Consider the following 23,522-nt stretch of genomic DNA (forward strand, 5'->3'; position numbering starts at 1 on the left):
GGAAAGTTTCTTGGTCTATTCTTAGACAAGAGACTCAACTTCAGTACCCACATACAACACATAACTAAGAAAGTCTCTAAAACAGTTGGTATACTCTCCAAAATCAGATATTATGTACCTAACCCTGCTCTCATCTCTCTATATTATACACTAATCTATCCCTATCTCAACTATGGTATCTGTGCATGGGGTTCAACCACTGCAAACCACCTCAAGTCCATCATCACCCAGCAAAAATCTGCTATCAGAATAATATCAAATTCTGCTTTCAGACAACACTCAGCCCCCTTGTTTAACTCCCTAAACATGCTAAACATAATCTCACTCCATAAATTCTCTTGTGTCAACTACATTTACAAAACTCTGTTCTTAAATGCAAATCCTGCTCTGAAACTCTTCCTGGACAGATGTAATAGGACCCATTATCACCACACCAGAAATAAATATCTCTTTCATATCCCCAGAGTTAAACTTGTATAAATAAATAAATAAATAAATAAATATGTTTATTCAGGTAAGGTACATACATACAAGTAATGTTACATTAATGGATCGATATATAGAGCTAGTACATACAATGCCTAAAGCCACTATTACGCAACGCGTTTCGGGCAGGAAAAACATTAATATCTAGAACTTAATACTAATTGAGCATAAAGAATAAAATGTGTTGAGAACAAATACAAATAAAGATAAAAAAAAGAGGGAACATGACTGAAAAAGCAGCACAAATACAATAGGTTGACAAACAGTGTTGATTAAAAAAAAAAAAAAAATAACAGACATGGGTTGACAATAGAGGGGTAAGGTAGGTTAGTGAATTTATTAGGTAGTGTTTAATTTTTATCTTAAACTGGTTGAGAGAGGTACAGTCTTTAACATGGTTGGGAAGATCATTCCACATTCTGGGTCCCTTGATTTGTAGAGCATTTCTAGTTTGATTAAGTCGTACTCTTGGAATATCAAAACTGTATTTATTTCTGGTGTGGTGCTCATGGGTTCTGTTACAACCTTCAATGAAGCTTTTGAGCTTATATGTATGTATTTGTAATGTATGTATGTAAACAATGTATTTATTATCATTTATCAATTCTGATAGAAATTACCTACTTAAAATTATCTGTTAGATTAAGGACCTGCCTGAAACGCTGCGCATACTAGTGGCTTTACAAGATTGTAAATACTGTACTATTCAATGTATTCTCACAACCCCAATGTACCTACTTGTATATATATAAATAAAATAAAATAAAATATTGTGATGGGTCAGTAGCTAGGGATGGGAAGGCAGGATGCAGTATGCCAAACTGAATTCGTGCGCCCCTTGAGGGACTTGAAGTAGAGGGATAGGGATCACAGGATAAGTATGGGTTGCACAAACTACTGGTAACAGGATGAGTATGGGTTGCACAATTAATTACTACAAAGTGGTTGAGTATGGGGTGCACGTAAATGAAGACTCCCAAGAAGCAAATCAGAGATCAGCCTAAGCTTCATCTTGAGGCAAAGCTCAATGCCTTAAGCCATATTGATGCTCTGTCCACAGAGCATTCTCTCTCTCAAATCATAATAGTACACTAATGGTTCCCTACACCACCCCTCAGGTGCAGCTGCAGCAGGCTTGGGTGACATGATGACTATGGGGTGCACAATAAACTAACACTCACAGAATGAGTATGGGCTGCACAATAAGCTACCTCTCACAAGATTAGTAATAAAGAAACATTAATTTTTTGGGTAGGGTGACTGAAACTCATCCTGGGGTAAAAATGTTTATTTAAATTTATTATAGTTAAATGAATTTAGTAAATTATTCCATATATTGTATTATAAGTGAATTGACACTAAACTATAAATGATACTAATAAGGTTTTAAAAATGAAAAACAGTAAAAATCCTTCATGTAAGATATGGAAGTTGAAAAGTAAATTAACTGTAAACTAAATTATAAACTGTAGACATAATATAAAGTATTATAAGTAAAATACCTATAAACTACCAAATAATAAGGTGTAAGGAACCATTTCTATTGTTTGTCCTTTTTTACCTGTTTCCTCAGGTATTTTAAAATTCCCATTCCGTTGTTACTACACTGTTTTCCTGGTGTAGTTCCCTGTGGTTCAAATTTTACTACTTGTACTTCTTGCTGTTTCTGAATGATTGCTAATGGTAGCCCTTGTTGCACCTGCGGAACTTTTTGTAAATGTTCCACCTGCGGAACTTTTTGTACTTGTTGAATTTCTTGCACCTGCGGTACTTTTTGGACTTTATGCACCTGCTGCACTTGTAGCTCGTCAGGATTTTTTTCCAAGGCATTATCGCTATCACCTTCTGATCCTAATGTAAGTTTATCTGCATCAAGCTTCCTTGTGCGTGCTGGAAAAAAAATAAAAATAAAAAATAAAAAATTTTGAAATGGAAGATCCTGTGTAACAAATTTAATCAGTTACTATGATCGAGCCGCAGAAATTTTACAGGAAAGATATGGTTGGGTTGACTGCATCTATCTGGACCTAAAAGAGGCATTCAACAGAATTCCACATAAGAGTTTGTTCTGGAAACTGGAACATATTGGAGGGGTGACAGGTAAGCTTCTAACATGGATTAAAAAATTTCAAACTGATAGAAAAATGAGGGCAGTAATCAGAGGCAATGTATTGGACTGGAGAAATGTCACGAGTGGAGTACCACAGGGTTTAGTTCTGGCATTCATGGATAAATAATAAATAAATTGTTCATGATTTTTTTAGACAAAAGCTAGAATATGCAGCAGTTGTATGGTGCCCATATCTTAAGAAGTACATGTACAAACTTGAAATGATACAAAGACGTCATGGGTGTCATAGGGGCCCCAGCACACTGGTTTGCTAAAGGGCCCTTAATGCTGTCGAGACCTTATGGGCCCTTGGACCCATTACGTTAAGACATAGTGCTGTATTGGGCCACACACTTTTTGCCATATACATCAATGACAGAGATGATTGAATTGAAATTATATATATATATATATATATATATATATATATATATATATATATATATATATATATATATATATATATAAATATCTTTGATATCCCCAGAGTCAAAGTTATTCTGTGTAAATACACTATGCAAATAAAGGGACCTTGTCTATGGAACTCACTCGCTAACAAATTTAAAAACTGTCCAACTTCTGCCATTTTAAAAAATAAAACCAAAAAGTACCTAAATTTTTTCTTGATAGTTTCCTAACTAGTGTATTAAACTCGCACTGTATCTTATGAAATCCAATGCCAGAATATATGTGCCTAAACCATACAACTTTTCCATTGTAATCATTGCTATCACCTTATATCATGATTGTTATATTGAATGCATATCTTACTATATTATACCTTGAAATATTCCTCAAATTATGCTACAATTTATATGTTGATAACCCTCAAATTTTACTTTAATGTACATAGTAATCTTTGTGATACTTTCTTACAATGTACCAGCCAATTTTTTTCCATTTAAGCTTTAAATTGCCTATTTAAAATTATCTGTTAGATTAAGGACCTGCCCAAAACACTGTGTGCTAGTGGCTTTACAAGAATGTAAAAACATCAATGCTATGTACTCTCATAATCCCAGTGTGCTAACTTGTATATAAATAAATAAACAAATAGTATGTAAGTACTGTACAGCATTATTCATGTTGATTCTATACCTTATCAAGCAAGTTCAGCATAAGAAGAATACAAATGAATACAACAGATGTAGACAAACTTCAATACCTGATTTTCAATCCTTCGTAGAACCCGGCTTGCTGTATTTCGTTCTAAAGCCTTCTTGCCTTTAAGTAGAAAACGGGCTTCCTCTTCTTTCTTCATTAATTCTCTACTGTTTCGGAAGTCACACTGGCAGAACTTGCAAACATTGCTTCGGACATGCACACATTGTTTGCAGTTTGTGCATCTCCTCAAGAATTTTCCCTGAAGACCTGAAGGAAATAGTTTCTAATAAAATACTTATATTCAAATGACCTATGCTGCAAAAATTATAAGTTAAATTGTTGTTAAAATGTACTACAGTAATTAAATATATTATTTAAATTATGAAATAATCTACATTAACACTAGTGAGAGCAATGTTAAAAATTTTAGGACTGCATCTGGAAATAACTTTAATTTTGGATGTGATTAACCATGCTGTAACTCGTATAACAAAACTGAGAGGAGTTGAATCCAACAGCCTGATTGACCAGGCTGTTAATTTCAAGCAAATACTATATTATTGGAAGAAAAAAAAAATTATATATATATATATATTAATCAATATTGTAACTTTTTTTGTGTAATGACGTTTTCAAATAAAGTTAGATAAATATACACACATACCAAAAGAATAAGGGTGGTAGGAGAAGAAAATATGAAAGTGTTCAGTGAGGATCCACAAGGTCTTCTCTGAGTACTCTTTATTTTCTTCTCCGAGGCTATGGGTCCCTACACTTGCACCAGAGGTGGTACCCCTCATATATATATATATATATATATATATATATATATATATATATATATATATATATATATATATATATATATATATATATATGACAGTGTCAGATTCACCACCACCATCAAACACCACCAGCACCATACACCACCAGCATCATACACCAACAGCACCATACACCACCAGCATCATACACCACCAGCATCATACACCACCAGCATCATACACCATCAGCATCATACATCACCAGCATCATACACCATCAGCATAATACACCACCAGCATCATACACCATACACCACCAGCACCATACACCACCAGCACCATACACCACCAGCATCATACACCACCAGCACCATACACCACCAGCATCATACACCACCAGCACCATACACCACCAGCATCATACACCATCAGCATCATACACCATCAGCATCATACACCATCAGCATCATACTCCACCAGAATCATACACCACCAGCACCATACACCAGCATCATACACCATCAGCATCATACACCATCAGCATCATACACCATCAGCATCATACTCCACCAGCACCATACACCACCAGCACCATACACCACCACCATGTCAAATGGACAGTGTTAACAAAATTATTCCCACATACTCCGTCACTATGTGATGGAGTACACATAGAACAGGGGACTGTAACAAATGTTCTAGCATAAAACTTTGTACAGTTTAGTAATTCCTTACCATTTGATGTACTAGGTAGATCCATGTTTGGTGAAGTTTTATAGCTGGAGCTGGAAGATCCTGTCGAGATGACTTCTTCAAAGAGAATAGCTTCAACACATTGTGTCTTGAGTCTTCCAGTACTTGGCCTACAGTTACCAGATCTGATTTACAGAAACTAGTGAACTATGGAGATAAGATTGTTAATAATATACTTTTTTTGAGATTCATATGACTTGCAGCTTAAAAACCAACCTTATTTTAAAATAGTACACTAAAGTACATAGCAAATTGCGAAATTCGTAGTTTTTTAACTACTTTAAAGCTAAATTCTCAAGCTTTGAAAATAAGCACAATTTGCTATTTTAAGCGGAATCTGGCAACTCTGATTTAGCATGTAAACATTGACTTGCATTCACAATGTAGTTATTTATTTTTCAACAATTTAAAACGAGTTATGAAAATACACACATTGGTACATTATTGCAAAGGCACTATACTATATATATATATATATATATATATATAAATTGTTGCAAGTCGAGCAACAAATATTTTACATTGAACAACAAATGAGATTGGAAAAGCAGTATTGCCAAAATAGACCCCAGACACACCCTGTGGGTAGTAATGGACCCCCATACCGACCCTATGAGGGGTAGTGGACCCCATAATAACACTATGGGCGATAGTGGACACTATACAAACACTATGGGCGGTAGTTGACTTCATAGAGACCCTGTGGGCGGTAAGGGACCCCCTATCGACCCTGTGGGCGGCAGTGGACCCCCTATCGATCCTGTGGGCGGCAGTGGACCCCCTACCGACCCTGTGGGCGGCAGTGGACCCCTACCGAACGTGTGGGCGGCAGTGGACCCCCTACCGACCCTGTGGGCGGCAGTGGACCCCCTATCGATCCTGTGGGCGGTAGTGGACCCCCCCCATATCGACCCTGTGGGCGGCAGTGGACCCCCTATCGATCCTGTGGGCGGCAGTGGACCCCCTACCGACCCAGTGGGTGGCAGTGGACCCCCTGCCGACCCTGTGGGCGGTAGTGGACCCCTACCGACCCTGTGGACGGTAGTTGACTTCATAGCGACCCTGTGGGCGGTAGTGGACCCCATACCGACCCTGTGGGTGGCGGTGGACCCCATACCGACTCTGTGGGCGGCAGTGAACCCTATATACTAATCCTGTGGGCGATACTGTACCCTATAGTCATCCTGTGGGGGCAATGGATGCCATACATATCCAGTGGGTGTTATTGTACCCCATACTTATTCTGTGGGTGGTTGGAGCCCCATACCCATCCTGTGGGTTATAGTGGACCCCATACTCATCCTGTGGGTGGTATTGGACCCCATACCTATCCTGTGGGTGGTTGTGAGCCCATACCCATCCTGTCGGTGGTAGTGGACGCAATACACATCCAGTGGATGGTATTGGATCCCATACCCTTCCTGTGGGTGGAAGTGATCCCCATACCATTCCTGTGGGTGGATGTGACCCCCATACTCATCCTGCGGGTGTTATTGGACCCCTTACCCACCTAACAGGTGGTAGTGGACCCTATACTAATCCTATAGTTTCCAATAATCCACACCATACCATCCTGTTTGCAGTAGTTTACCCTATATACATTCCAACATAACATCGTTTTCTGTTAGCGTTCCTACAAAACATTCTTTAAAGATTTCTAAAGCACAAACTATGGTATATAATATTGATTGGTGAAGCACTTATTCTATGTAATAATTTATTGTGCTTATTATAATTTACTAAGAACAACTAATATTTCTCAAAACAAAACTACGAGCCTTCAATAGGATGTAGCTGATCTGTAATATTATAAGAGCATGGACAATAGTAGGTGAATTTCACAACCCATGTGGGACCTGAAAATTACAATTTTCGTTATAATTGAACCAATCACGACTATTCAGCTATCTACGTTGATGGACGAGTACTGTGAGACGTAAATTGGTACGTGAGGTAGAGTTTTGGGAATATATCACATATGTACTAAATCACATTCCACATATTGACTTTAAGCACTAGTCATATATGTACTGTCTTGTGTGAGAACGGGTTGACAGTCCAGGGTCCCGGTAGTACAGTCCAGGGTCCCGGTAGTACAGTCTAGGGTCCCGGTAGTACAGTCCAGGGTCCCGGTAGTACAGTCCAGGGTCCTGGTAGTACAGTCCACGGTCCCGGTAGTAGAGTCCATCACAAGTCAACAATTTGGACGATGTCAATCCGGACACTTTCTTCAAAAGGTCAGATGTAATACGAACGAGGAGCAACGGGTTCAAGCTCAACAAGCCACAATGTAGGACAGAAAACAGGAGAGGCTTCTTCACCCGTATGGTTGTAAACCCGTAGAACAGCCTACCCGCCAAGGAGTAGGTAAGGTAAACACCAAAACTCTACTGGGTTTTAAAATACAGATAGAAAAGATCATCCAGGCAAATGGGCAGGACCTTTGACAAGCCGCCAACTTCCTGTCCTCGTTGAGGCCACCAGTATTAGTGGCTCTCAAGTTAAACGTCAGCAAAGATCAGTAACCAAAGAAAATGGGAAAAGCAACGTGGCGGGTAAGCGAGCGAGCGAGTGACGTCATCACAACAAAGGTTGCTATAGACGTGTCCAGGGCTGGTGAAGTTCGCCTGTCTTAAAGACCTGTGTCCACAATACCCGCTAAATTGTCCCTCCCACAGTACTCTCAGGACACCTATGGCAGTGTAAGTGTGTGGTGAGGCCACACCACTGAAGACATTGAGGATATACCACGAGGGAGAGACAAAACTGTTGAAGGAAGGAGTCACTGGCTCCACCTGACCACCTTGTTCCTCGCACTCTCATCAAACTCCGTAAGTACTGGAGTACTTCTGCTCCACCATTATCTTACACCCCAGCATGCAATTGTTGGGGTGTGGACATTGGCCTATCGAATATGATAAATTTTATAATAATAATAATAATAGAGAAAATCTACTGGGACTGTGTGGTGTTGCAAACCCACGACCAAGGCATTGCCAGCTGCATACTCTACCACTGTACCACCACTGACTTCCTAAAAGTCTTACAATCAGATTTCTACTGATATCACATGAAGTCCTGAAGCCAGTCCAAGTTTTACGTAAATAATAATAATAATAATAATAATAATAATAATAATAATTTTTTATTTAGGTAAGGTACATACATACAATAAATTTTTACAAAGATTGGTTGACTTATAGGTAGAGCTAGTACATACAATGCCTAAAGCCACTATTACGCAAAGCATTTCGGGCATGATAAACTTCAATGACAAGCTTAATACTAATTGAGCATAATGAGTAGAATGAAAACAAGAAATGAAAACATAGATGAAAAAGCAGCACAAATACAATTATGTCAACAAACAGCGCTCTTAAAAAAAACAGACATTGGTTGACAATAGAAGGGTAAGGTAGGTTACAGGGAATTTATTAGGTATAGCTTCGTTTTTGACTTAAACTGGTTGAGAGAGGTACAGTCTTTAACATGGTTGGGAAGGTCATTCTACATTCTGGGCCCCTTGATTTGTAGAGCATTTCTAGTTTGATTAAGTCGTACTCTAGGAATATCAAAACTGTATTTATTTCTGGTGTGGTGCTCATGGGTTCTGTTACATCCTTCTATGAAGCTTTTGAGATCAGGATTGGCATTATAGTTTAGCGTTTTATATATGTATAATACACATGAGAGAATGTGCAGTGACTTAATGTCTAACATATTCAGAGATTTGAGTAGGGGTACCGAGTGATGCCTGGGGCCAGAGTTGGATATTGTCCTAATAGCAGCTTTGTGTTGAGTAATTAGAGGACGTAAGTGATTTTGGGTAGTAGAGCCCCAAGCACAAATACCATAGTAAGGCCCCTAAGCACTCAGGTGAAGGGGTTAAGTATTGTAGTTGAACACCGTATGCCCATCTTCAGATACACAGAAAATCGCACTAAGGAGATGTACATCAATGAACGATCCACTGGGGCTGTGAGGTGACGCAAACATTGCAGGTTCGCATCGCCTCACAGCCCGAGTGAATTTTCTCATTGATATATATCACGTTAGTGTGATTTTATGTGTATAAATAATAATATTAAAAATATTATTATTATTCAAAAGATTGTGTACAAAGAACATAAGAGTAATAAATGAATAATGGCTTTACCATTGTGATCATTGCTGTCTTCTTATATGTGCTATCAAGCTGCTGTATGGTGTCTGTTAATCTTGTTTAAATTAACAATCAAGTTGTCAATGTAATCAACCAGAGCTTTAATATACCAATGTGCTTTAATATACTTACTATTCTCTCTCATCTCATTTTTTTTTCTTGCAATGTATCTGTTATCATTTTATTAATTCTGCTAGAATTTACCTACTTAAAATTATCTGTTAGGTAATAGTTAGATAATGACCTGCCCGAAACGCTGCGCGTACTAGTGGCTTTACAAGATTGTAAATACTATGCTATGTATTCTCAAACACAATGTACCTTCTTGTATATAAATTAAATAAATAAATAAATCCACAAGGGCCATGAAGATGGTTCGAACCTACATCAGAGAAGATCCCAAACGCTCTCCTTAACCACTTAACTGCGCCAACCGAGAATACGCGGTTTGCCAACCGAGAAAGCTCATTTTGATTTTTTCGTACCCATTCTAAATGTGTGCGAGGTTGGTTGTGTACGAAATGAACTCTTAGGACCTCCAGTGAGAGGTAGCCATCTAGGAAAAAATTCCCCTTATGCCCTAGGGCCTGGTGGCTGGGCTAGTACCAAGTGGCACACGCGCCTCTGGCTCCCAAACACCTGTCCGACGCGAGTTGAAAGATCGTGCTTTGTCGGTGAAATTCAAACCTTAATGTTTGAAGAATATAAGGGTCATAATATTGGTGAAGCTAGACGCAATAGGACCTAACACAAAGATCAGATGCAAGTGTTACAGCACCTATGAGGACGATACAGCGAGCGTATCCAGTTGTAGCTCTGAGCGCCACCCTTGCCCATCTATGCTATCTCCAATTTATTTAGATGATACATAGATGAATCGTTTTCTGCATTCAGTGATGATGCATCTGATACAAGTAGCATAGATGAGCAGTGTTAGCGGCTTCCATGGTGGTGTTTTCCATAGATATTTTCAAGAATAGCTGAATCTCTTCTTTACTGACGGACACTCTTTGAGGCTAGCTGAATCTCTTCCAGACTGACAGACACTCTTTGAGGCTGGCTGAATCTCTTCTTGTGTGGGACCTTACAAGGTGATCTTTTCACGACTACCTTACATTTTACAAGCTTGGCTACATACTACCTACAGGTACTAATGCCAAGGGTGTACATGAGTGCGTTATTTGCACACACACAGAACAAAGAAACAGGAAGCGAAATTCTATCTGTACCTGGTGCAACGAGAGCGAAGTCGCGCTGTGTACCCTGAACTACTTCATTGATTATTACTCACTTCCGAAGTACTTAGTGTGTAATACAGTGTGTTACTGTGTAAATAGTGTGTGAAACTGTACATATTGTAATTTTAGTGAATTTTTAACACGTAATATTGCAACAATAAACATTTATTGTTGACACATTACTGACATATGTATCACAGTTTCATGGAACATTATGAACATTCTGCTGTATACATATTGTAAAGGATACAAATATGCATCATATACGATAAAAAAACAAACAAATAAAACCAAATTGGAAATACATAAAACAGATAATTGAAAATATATTTGTGCCAACATCTGATGCTTGAATGGCCCGGGCGACCGTGTCTGGGCGTGTCACGCACGGGCGACCAGCCCCTGATGATGTCACAGCGCACCTTGTCCACGTCCCCAGAGCCAAAGTAAGTGGAATTTGGTATTTATTTTTACATAGATATTGTGAGAGTTTTAAGTGGTGGAATAAATGAAATTGGTATAAGGAATTGAGCTCGGAAAATTTCTAAGAATTTTCTTTATTCTTTAACCTTTATTCCTGTCGTGATATTCAATTAGGTCGCCTGAGGAAGGACTTGCTTAGCTAACACACCAGTGTAGTAAGCAGCTCATTCCTCACTTTGGGACCATGTATGAACAATTGACTAGGCGCGAGCAAACGCCGAGACCCCAATGAAAATTGAAATCCCCTCCACTTGGTCGTCGACCTTCGCCAATCGCCGAAGCGAATCTAACGAGTAGGTCCTGGGCTCACAACAATAATTTATTGTGTGGTGCCGTATATTTGGTCCAAAACTCAGAATCGGTCTCAATTTTATTAGTCGAGTGTGAAGAACACATGCATAACAATAATAATGTGTGGGGTGTAACGAAAAGACAGTGTTAACCATAACAACTTAGTTTATTCAATAAAGTACTAACTACTACAACAAAACAAAAAGAAATGTCAATGACGTTACTCGAAATCCTTCCTGTGACACTATCAATGACAGCTAGACACCAGCCCCTCGGACTGCATAATGAACTAACTCGAATATAAGCGTGAACACAGAGGCATCAATCAAGAAACAAGAACTAACAGATCTATAATCACAATTACAACAAATGACACAGTGGGTTTTGAAACACGTCTCCAGTAACCTCCTAACTGTTCTACGCCTCAGTGCAGTCTACACCTGCAATGGCGGATGCAATGCAATCAAATCAGTAGTCTTTCAATGACAACAATAACTAATGGGTTCACTGGCAACTCCAGCAACCCTTCCTCAAATTAATCCTTATGTTAACACTCCGTGCCACGGACGATCAACAATCAATAACAATTGATTTACGTTAATAACACAATAACATTTACGTTAATAACAAAATAACATTTACGTTAATTTAATAACTCTTACAACTGTCACTAGTAACGCAGAAATTACACAACACTCTACATGTCGAGCATTCAGTGAGAAAATCCCATTAATTAATCCCTGTACTACCAGACAGCTGATTAATCTCTTTACTAGTTACGTTAATTTACGTTAATCGGTTACTAATCACTCAGCGATGGTAAACTCTGATTTACAATGTCCAAAGTGCTAAGAGAACGGTAATCACTCGTGATTACCTTTAGAGTAATTAATTATTATCCTCAAGATCAATAATTAAACAATAAAAATACGCAACCTTTCACACTGGCTCAGCAATTTACATTAAGGTATGAATTCCGTCTAAGCCTTCCATACTCAGACCAATTCAGGTGGCTAATAACAGTAATTAGCTCCACGTTTATGTTATTCTAAAATGACGTTACTCCTCCCACGAGTCAATCAAGTGCTGGTACTTCCGGACAGATAAATAATGACGTTACGTTAATGGAACAATGGAGCATTCGTGTGAGTCGATCAAACAAGGATCGAGGTTAATTACTTTGACTTCCTGAAACACGTCAATTACCCGGCCCACTGACCATTAATTACGACAGACAATACTGGTTGATACCTGGTTGATGGGGTTCTGGGAGTTCTTCTACTCCCCAAGCCCGGCCCGAGGCCAGGCTTGACTTGTGAGAGTTTGGTCCACTAGGCTGTTGCTTGGAGCGGCCCGCAGGGCCACATACCCACCACAGTCCGGTTGGTCCGGCACTCCTTGGAGGAATAAATCTAGTTTCCTCTTGAAAAAGTCCACGGTTGTTCCGGCAATATTTCTTATGCTTGCTGGGAGGGTGTTGAACAACCGGGGACCTCTGATGTTTATACAGTGTTCTCTGACTGTGCCTATGGCACCCCTGCTCTTCACTGGTTCTATTCTGCATTTTCTTCCATGTCATTCACTCCAGTACGTTGTTATTTTACTGTGTAGATTTGGTACTTGGCCCTCCAGTGTCTTCCAGGTGTATATTATTTGATATCTCTCTCGTCTTCTTTCTAGTGAGTACATTTGGAGGGCTTTGAGACGATCCCAATAATTTAGGTGCTTTATCGCGTCTATGCTTGCCGTATATGTTCTCTGTATTCCCTCTATTTCAGCAATCTCTCCTGCTCTGAAGGGGGAAGTGAGTACTGAGCAGTACTCAAGACGGGACAACACAAGTGACTTGAAGAGTACAACCATTGTGATGGGATCCCTGGATTTGAAAGTTCTCGTAATCCATCCTATCATTTTTCTGGCTGTCGCAATATTTGCTTGGTTATGCTCCTTAACCCTTAAAGTGCGCATCACTTCATATGAAGTGTAAATCGTTTTACCAGTCAACTGCGCTTCACTTCATATGAAGTGTATGGGTACCGCGCACGATTTGAATGGCCCGCGGTGTAGCTGGGGGTCCCATACGCTGCCCAGGGGCTCTAGTAAACAGCGGCCATTTTGAAAAAAATCCAGCTCACGCTCCGATGGCATGGGAGGCCTCAGTTTAGCGAGAGTCACCATGGCGAGCGCACGGTCAAACGCCTCACGGGCACGCACCACTCAGTCCCTCACCCCAGAGCAAATAGCCCACAAATTATTCTCTGAAGGTGAAGAAAGTGTGTTTGACGATTCAGACAACGATGAGGATTATACACAGTTGTCGGGAGATAGTAGCAGCAGCAGTGAAAGTGAGAATGACCGCCATGCCATGGCGAGGCCTATACGCTCTCCCATGCCTCCTCGCCCATTTTCTACCCCAATTCTACCACGACCTCACAGTTCCTGTGGATATTTTCTGTTTGAGGGTGACGAGTCAGAGGGAGGTGACTCCTTTTCTGGGTTTAGTGACTCAGATCAAAGTTTTATTGAGCCTGTGGCTGGTACCAGTGGTGTAACTGGGCGAGAAATTGTCGCGTCAGCAGCATCTCGCCCAGCCAAGCGCCACCGCATGGCACCACATGAGGGACCAAGACCCTCGTGTTCACGTGCATCCACCTCACGTGCATCCACCTCACGTGCATCCACCTCACGTACATCCACCTCACGTGCATCCACCTCACGTGCATCCACCTCAAGTGCATCCACCTCACGTGCACCCACCTCACATGCACCCACCTCACGTGCACCCACCTCACGTGCATGTAGCCGCCGTGCTTCTCGCAGACGGTATTCAGCTCCTGGTCGCCGGTATGCATCGCTTCCTCGCCGTCTTTCCTCTGCATCTCGCAGGACGCCTGGTATACTTGAGTGGAGTGATGGTGACGATTTTATTCCTAATATTCCTCACTTTGACGATAAAGATGTAGGGATTACAAACCTTTTCCCTAATCAAGGTGAGGACATGGCTGAGATGGAATATTTTACAGCATTCTATGATGAACCACTCATGGAATACATTGTACACCAAACGAACCTGCATGCTGCTTACCTGATTGAGAGGGAAATCACAGAATTTTCACGACTGCAGCGTTGGAAAAATACCACAGTGGCGGAAATGTATGTGTTTTTGGCACTCTGTTTGTTGATGAAGCACTGTCACAAACATGCAATAAATGACTATTGGAGCAAGGACAAGACAATACCAACACCTTTATTCGGGAAATATATGTCACGAGACAGGTTTCAGATACTCCTCAGGTGTCTACATTTTGGAAGTGTTCAGGACCGAACACCTGATGATAGACTGTGGCGAGTGAGGCACTACATGAATGATGTTATTGGAAAATTCAGAGATTTTTACGTACCAGCACAGAAGCTGGTGGTTGATGAATCTCTCATACTTTTCAAGGGACGTGTTCCATTCAAACAGTACATTCCCTCAAAACGAAACCGATTTGGCCTGAATTTTTTTGTTCTTTGTGATTGTGAGACAGGATACGTGTTACACATGATTCTGTACTCGGCTAGTGATGTAGACATTCCCGGTAACGACGAACATGGATTCTCGGGGAGTGTAGTGAAGACCATCATGGCTCCGTGGATGAACAAGGGACACATTTTATACACAGATAATTACTATACAAGTCCCTTGCTAGCTCGGTTCTTGCTAGAAAATAGAACCGGATTGGTTGGTACAGTAAAGCCACAACGAAGGGAAATGCCTGTGTTTGACAACGACATTGCAGTTGGTGAGTGTCAGAGAAGGAAAAGTGATAACATTCTGTCAGTTCGGTGGAAAGACAAAAGAGAGGTGAACTTGTTGACAACAATTCATGATGGAACAATGGTGAACAGTGGGAAAGTGAGCCATAAAACAAACGCACCACTATATAAGCCAGACTGTGTTTTAGACTATAATATCAACATGCGGTTGATTGATAAATCAGACATGATGATTGGCACTGCAGAGTGTGTGCGGAAGACATGTAGGTGGACGAAAAAAGTGTTCTTCCATCTTGTGGACATGAGCATGCTGAACTGTTTCAACATGTACCTTGTGAGAACTGGACGTAAGCCCACTTTCCGTGACTTTGTATTTGATGCTGCAATACAGTTATTAGGAAAGTTTGCAAAAGATGTCCCAGGTATTCAGCGGCCCATCATAAACCCACTGTTGCAGCATGCTGGTACTCCACGCCTCGCTCACACTGAAGGCTTCCTAGCACACAAACTTAAGTATTTGCCACCTGGTGTGAAGCGTGCAATAGCCCAACGTGATTGCTTGGTGTGTAAAACAACGACACGTAGAGACAAGAAACGGAAGCTTGTGCAAACATGGTGTGAAACGTGTGGTATCCCATTATGTGCTGTCGACTGCTTCAATGACTACCACTACTAGAAATCTTCTAAGTGTGCTTCAAAGTGTGTATAGCGTGTGCGAGTGTGTAAATATGTAAACATATAAGTAGAACATATAATATAATAGACTGTAATGACATATTATATTGCCGTAATTGAAAACATTTGTGTGCGCCTGTGTATGCTCAAATATGCAACAATTATTGATACAAAATATGTTCAAACAGTATTTGAAACACAATTAGTGAAAAAAAATTAGATAAAATGCGCTTAGACATTGTAAATAAATAGCGCGAAAATATATTTGTGGCAACTCTGGCTGTTTGAGGACCGCGCGCAACACCTCCCGGGCGTGTACTGCATGAGCGAACATGCAGATTGTGACGTCATCGCAGAGCTTCTCGGCTCTATTGCAACAAAAGTAAGTACAATAGAATTTTTTTTTTATTTTTCCCGTGATCAGTGAACAAAACTTAACAGATTAGCAAAAAAAAAAAATTTTTTTTTTTTTTCAAAATGACATGCGCCTGTGTGGATAGCAGGATATTAGACCCCGAGCATGTTAAGGGTTAAACGTTAGGTCGTCAGACATTATTATTCCCGAATCCTTTACATGCTGTTTTCCTACTATGGGTACATTTGATTGTGTTTTGTACTCTGTATTATGTTTAAGGTTCTCATTTTTACCATACCTAAGTACCTGGAATTTATCACTGTTAAACATCATGTTATTTTCTGATGCCCATTCGAAAACTTTATTAAGATCAGCTTGAAATTTTTCAATGTCTTCAGCCGAGGTAATTTTCATACTGATTTTTGTGTCATCTGCAAAGGATGATACGAAGCTGTGACTTGTATTTTTGTCTATATCTGATATGAGAATAAGGAAAAGCAGCGGTGCAAGGACTGTACCCTGAGGTACAGAGCTTTTAACTGCACTTGGACTAGATTTTATATGGTTGACCATTACTCGCTGAGTCCTGTTTGACAGAAAACTGAGTATCCAGCGTCCTACTTTACCGGTTATTCCCATTGACTTCATTTTGTGTGCTGTCACGCCATGGTCACATTTATCGAAAGTCTTTGCGAAGTCCGTGTATATCACATCAGCATTCTGTTTTTCTTCTAATGCCTCAGTGACTTTGTCGTAGTGCTCAAGTAGCTGTGAGAGGCACGATCTTCCCGCTCGAAATCCATGTTGGCCTGGGTTGTGAAGGTCATTGGTCTCCATGAAATTGGTGACCTGACTCCTTATCACTCTCTCAAATACTTTTATGATGTGCGATGTTAGTGCAACTGGTCTATAATTCTTTGCCAATGCTTTGCTCCCTCCCTTGTGTAGAGGGGCTATGTCTGCTACTTTAAGTGCATCTGGTATCTCCCCCGTGTCCAAGCTCTTCCTCCACACTATACTGAGTGCCTGTGCTACCGGCACTTTGCATTTCTTTATAAATATTGATTTCCATGAGTCTGGACCTGGGGCCAAGTGCATGGGCATGTTTTCAATTTCTCTTTCAAAATTTAGTGCGCTCATGTTGATATCAGTTATATTTACAGGGGTTTGAATATCCCGCATAAAGAAATTGTCTGGATCTTCCACTTTCATGTTTATTGGAGTGCTAAACATGTCCTCATACTGCTTTTTTAGGATTTCACTAATTTCTTTGTCATCCTCCGTGTATGAACCTTCACTTGTACGAATAGGTCCAATACTGGCAGTGGTTTTTGCTTTTAATTTCGCATATGTGAAGAAATATTTTGGATTTTTCTTTATTTCCTGATTTGCTTTCTGTTCTAACTGCCTTTCTTCAGTTTCATATGAGTGTTTCAATTTTCGCTCGATTTCTTCAATATCTCTAGGTGACATGCACAACGATAGCATCTTACACAAACATGGGAAATCTGCCTTAAAACTCTGACACGAATTTCCCCGTTCCCATCGACTGCTACAGAGTACTAGCAGGTATTATTAATAATCACTGGTATGGGATCTACAAGTCTGTTACTGCTCGTATGCACATTACCCCACAATCCCAGTTCACTGTACCTCTACCCACTGTACACAATGTCTTTCTCCAATCCAAGCAACAACTTCGGCCGGATTCTGTGACGACCCCGGTCGTCGATGAAGCAGGAGGTGAAGCAGTTGAGTAATCAAGCCACCACGACGCCCTATACTCAATTTGGCCGAATTGAGTACAGAGAGCGTCTTGACAAAGTGGCAGCTATGTTCAGAATGACGCTTACACCCGCGATTCCCGCGTTCTCCTCAAAATAACCAATGAGAGGAAGGCATACAGTGGCCTACCCCTCTCAACCAATCAGCGACGGTGTAGCACAGCCCCTAGGGCAACTCCAAGATGGCCGACCAACATGGCGGCTCAAGATGTTTACTAAGATGGCGGCTGTTTCCATGACGACGACTGGCTAGCGCGCGGGTGGCCCACAGCTCACCCCACGCCTCGGGCCTAGCTGTTCCCGCGCAAAGTTGAGTCTCGCTCAAGCCATACAATGAGGTTACCTTGAGGTGCTTCCGGGGCTTAGTGTCCCCGCGGCCCGGTCGTCGACCAGGCCTCCTGGTTGCTATCAGCATATCTCTGCTACTCTCATATCATCATGCTATGAGATGATGCTATCGGCATATCTCTGTCCACAGACGTGCTACTCCGGCCAGGGTAACATTTCTGGACTGCTGATGACTGGGGCTCTCACATGAGCCCAAACACTAGATGTTTCGGTTGCTGGTTACCAAGCTTAAGTCCGCACACTTAACAAGTGTACTGGCCTCCACAGGCATAAGAGCACTATTGTAAGTGAGCTGGTGAACCATCTCCTCACAGACATGTTCTGGGAAGGGAATTTATCATTTTACAAAGAAAAAATGAATTTTTGGGAACACTTTATTTCATGCGCACAGGGGGAATTTCACAATAAACTCGGCGCAGCATGGTGGTTAATCGACTGAGCTATGACACGGATAAGAATTGCAACCGAGAAATCAACTTGACCTACCACGGATCCTGCAGTCTCTCCAAGACACAAACCAGGTTTTTACACAATTCCCCCATGCACCTGAGCTCTGTCAATAATCTGTTCTACCTCTTTGCCCTTACTTCATTACACACACTCGGACGTAGGTTCGAACCCTCGTCACGGCTCTTGTGGATTTGTTCATATCAAATTTGAAATGAAACAAGCAAACAAACAAACTCATTTCAAATTTGTTCATATCAAACCTACCCATACTATCAAAAATATTTGAAAAAATTATCTACAAACAGCTCTACTCCTACCTCGTAAAATTCGACATACCCGGCCCCTGTCAGTTTGGCTTCCGTTCCCAAAAGAGTACTAGCAATGCAATTATTAGTCTCCTTGATATAATTTACTCAGCCCTTGACAAAAATGAGTTAACGATTGGACTCTTCATTAACCTGAAAAAGGCCTTTGATACTGTTAATCACAACTACCTCTTATGTAAACTGCATCATTATGGAGTCCGAGGCCATGCCCTGGACTATATCCAATCCTATCTTAGTGATAGACACCAATGTGTAGTTATCAATGATATATCCTCTCCTACTCTACCAATAACCATTGGAGTGCCACAGGGCAGCATCTTGGGACCTCTCCTATTTCTTATATACATCATTGGTCTGCCTAATGTCACCAACATTCTGAAACCTATATTGTTTGCTGATGATACTACCCTCATCTACTCTAACCCCAACCCACATACACTAAATAATGCTGTTAATAATGAACTAAAAAAAAGTCCACTTATGGATGTCAACCAACAAACTAACACTTAACATAGAAAAGACCTACTACATCTTATTTGGAAGCAAATCAACAAATGCAATTCAGCTTCAGATAGACAATGTTAACATTAATAATAGAAATGATGGAAAGTTTCTTGGCCTATTCCTAGATAAGAGACTCAACTTCAGCACCTACATACAACACATAACTAAGAAAGTCTCTAAAACAGTTGGTATACTCTCCAAAATCAGATGCTATGTACCTAACTCTGCTCGCATCTCACTATATTATGCACTAATCTATCACTATCTTAATTATGGTATCTGTGCATGGGGTTCAACCACTGCAAACCACCTCAGGTCCATCATCCCCCAGCAAAAATCTGCTATCAGAATAATAACAAATTCTGTTTTCAGACAACACTCGGCCCCCTTGTTTAACTCCCTAAACATGCTAAACATAATCTCACTCCACACATTCTCTTGTGTCAACTACATTTACAAAGGCCTGTTCTTAAATGCAAATCATGTTCTGAAACTCTCCCTGGACAGATATAATAGGACCCATTATCACCACAACAGAAATAAATATCGCTTTGTTATCCCCAGAGTCAAACTTAATCTGTACACACAATCTATGCAAATAATGGGATCTAGTCTATGGAACTCACTCCCTAATGAATTGAAAAGCTGTCCAACTTTTGGGTCATTCAAAAACAAAATTAAAAGTACCTAATCTCATCTGCATAGTTTTTTTACCTTGTTGCTTTAAAATTGCAATGTATCTAGTGCTACCCAATCTTCATGTACCCAACCCAAACAACTTTACCATTGTGATCATTGCTGTCTTCTTATATGTGCTTTCAATTTGCTGTATGGTGCCTATTAATCTTCGTTTAAATTACCAATCAAGCTATCAATGCAAGCAATCAGAACTTTAATATACCAATGTGCTCTAATATTCCTACTAATCTCTCTCATCTAACTTTTTTTCTTTCTTGCAATGTATCTGTTATCATTTTACCAATTCCGCTAGAATTTACCTACTTAAAATTATGTTAGATTAAGGACCTGCCCGAAACGCTGCGCATACTAGTGGCTTTACAAGATTGTAAATACCATGCTATGTATTCTCACAAACCCAATGTACCTTCTTCTATATAAATAATTAAATAATTAAATAAATAAATAAAAAAATTTGATGCATCATGCTATTGTGATTTCTATGTGTAATAAGAGTATTGTTTAATTGAAGGGACAGCAGTTACACATACTGTACTAATGAAGGCACTATTACACAAAGCGTTTCGGGCAAAATTAATAGTAATATAGAAATTTTTTAATTATTGTTGTGATGGGGTAAAACACTTAATACTATAAGAGAAGTAAGCTAACAAAATGAGAATGTTCAAGGAAAATAAAAAATTAATACAAAGGTGATACATAAGGATGACAAGCATTTATTTATTTATATACAAGAAGGTACATTGGGGGTTAAGAGAGAACATAGAAATGAAGTTGATTTTACATTCTTGTAAAGCCACTAGCACGCATAGAGTTTCGGGGAAGTCCTTAAACTAACAGATAATTTTAAGTAGATAATTTACAGTAAAATTGACAAAAAATGTGTACAGGTACTTTACAGCCTTACTTTACAGGTACAGAGTATAGTCAGAGTACAGGCATAGATTATTACATTATGGAGTCAGTAGTTCTAGCAACAGTACAGTAGTTTATTTACATTAATTACAGAATGGAAATACAAGGTGTATTTTAGAACTGCTCCTCATGACATTTTCTCGGAACATATCAGAACATAGAGTAACATAAACATACTATAATTTAAGGTTAATGGGGCCAACACTTACAAATAACCAAGATCATAAAGGACACGAGTAAACATTTTATCAAAGAAATGCATGAAATTAAATGACATTAAATGTAGACAGTAAATGTAGAAATTATATGAGTAATACAGTGTGCCCTCGCTTGAACGAACTATATGGGGGCGTAGCCGATTCATTTCAGTGTGGAATTCATTCCATCAATCCGGCCCCAGCATCCCCCTTCCCCCCCCCCTCAAAAAAAAAAAAAATAATAATACATATGCCAGTACACATTTGCCTTTTGAAAAATTTAAATAACCAAGAATTTGAATTGCAATGAAATAAATTGATATTGCACATTACAGTACTGTACTTACCCTACCAGTTGAGTTGTGTAGTGCAAACTTTGTTAGCCTTAATATCCTGAGAGTGCCACACACATGAATATAAATTGTTTAAAGAACAGTAACTTTTCTAACAAATGTACATTATACACTACAGTCTGTACATAAAGTACAGACCACTAGAATCACACTACTGCAGTACACTTATATCACTTGAACTACACTTTGTATATTTAATGTCATTAGAACTGTGCTGTACTCCCAGGTAAGTTATCGCTAGTGCTGGGTGCTGGTCTAGTGGCCTGGACATCCTCAGCAGGTGAGTCCTTGCTAGTGCTGGTCCAATTGCCTGGGCATCTTGAGGTTATCTTGAGGTTATCTTAAGATGATTTCGGGGCTTTTTATTGTCCCCGCGGCCCGGTCCTCGACCAGGCCTCCACCCCCAGGAAGCAGCCCGTGACAGCTGACTAACTCCCAGGTACCTATTTACTGCTAGGTAACAGGGGCTGATTCAGGGTGAAAGAAACTTTGCCCATATGTTTCTGCCTCGTGCGGGAATCGAACCCGCGCCACAGAATTACGAGTCCTGCGCGCTATCCACCAGGCTACGAGGCATCCTCGGATCGTGAGTCCTTGCTAGTGCAGGGTGCTGGTCCTGTAGGCCTACTGTGAAACTGTACCAAAAACTTTTGAATCTTAGTTTGTTTCTTTGTTGTGAGCTTCATTATAATATCTTTCATGTCCTTTAGGTGCAGGTAATAATCTGTCAGTTCTTCATTATCAGTTACAGCAACCAAATCAAGCAGGTCATTAACCTTTTGCAATGATGCAGCATATGGAATAGATAACACACTATCATCTTCCTCTTTCACATCCTCATCATTATTACCAGTAACACACTGGATAATCTCATTATCAGTTAATTCAACATAAACTGGATCATCAGCATCATTATTTAACCACTCATTCACATCAGAAAGTTGTAAATCTTCCTCACCTGCATCTCTGAATGTCTCAAAAATCGCATTATCAAAGCCCTCAAAATCATAGTTATCTTCGTCTTTATTCTAACCAGGTACCGGACTCAGAATTTTATTCCATGCATTCTTTTATGTGGTGACCTTCAACTCGCTCCATTCCTTGGCCTAGTTGTAAATTGCATCTTTAATTGAATATTTCTTGACATTTTCTAGTGTTCTACTAGCCTTCTTATCCTTATTAGGCATCTCGTCTTCCTCAGAGAGCAGAACTTCCATAATATCTGAATTCATAGCTCTTTTATAAAGCGTGTGAGAGCATAGATAACCCCTAATCCATAGGTTGTATTACAGATGTAGTGTTTGGTGGTAAAGCCATTCAGGTTATTTTGCCATCAGGCGATGTTAATTTAGCAATGGGGTGAGCTGGGGCATTGTCAGTCAACAACATTGCCTTTACCTCAGCAGGATGAATTCTACACATATTGATCTGCTGCCTTTTTACTTCTTTACAAAAATGATTCTGGAACCAATCCTCAAAAATAATCTGTGTGAACCAGACATTTTTTGTGTTGTAGTAGATGACAGGTAGTCTGTTCATGCAGTTTTTCAATGCTCTGAGGTTGGCAGATTTCCCAACATTTGCGCACTTTGTTCGGTGACTGCCATCTGCGTTACAGCACAATAATGCTGAAATTCTTTCCTTCTTTACCTTGCAACCAGGAATACTCTTCTCAAGCCTGAAGGATAAAGTGTTTCTTTGAAGGCATTTCCAGTTAAAGCCTGTTTTATCTGCATTGTACATTTAAAACCAGCTTAGATTATTAG

The 23,522-nt window shown here is 40.0% G+C and overlaps 1 protein-coding gene and 1 long non-coding RNA gene across 2 annotated transcripts in view; one reads left to right on the forward strand and one right to left on the reverse strand.

The window, feature by feature from the left end:
- Nucleotides 1-493: 493 nt before the first annotated feature.
- The window catches only part of LOC138364941 (uncharacterized), a 508,777-nt gene continuing 485,748 nt past the window's right edge, over nt 494-23,522 (reverse strand). The window contains exons 2-4 of the long non-coding RNA XR_011228636.1: nt 5,200-5,342; nt 3,762-3,967; nt 494-2,376 (exon numbers count right to left, since the gene is read on the reverse strand). This is a non-coding gene — a long non-coding RNA (uncharacterized lncRNA). The remainder of the gene's footprint in view (nt 2,377-3,761; nt 3,968-5,199; nt 5,343-23,522) is intronic.
- LOC123759123 (uncharacterized) overlaps nt 7,937-23,522 on the forward strand; it is a 145,536-nt gene continuing 129,950 nt past the window's right edge. Inside the window, exon 1 of the mRNA XM_069325023.1 lies at nt 7,937-8,048. The gene's annotated coding sequence lies outside the window, so the exon portion shown is untranslated. The remainder of the gene's footprint in view (nt 8,049-23,522) is intronic.

This window comes from Procambarus clarkii, chromosome 15 (assembly GCF_040958095.1).
Source record: "Procambarus clarkii isolate CNS0578487 chromosome 15, FALCON_Pclarkii_2.0, whole genome shotgun sequence".
Lineage (NCBI taxonomy): Eukaryota > Metazoa > Arthropoda > Malacostraca > Decapoda > Cambaridae > Procambarus > Procambarus clarkii.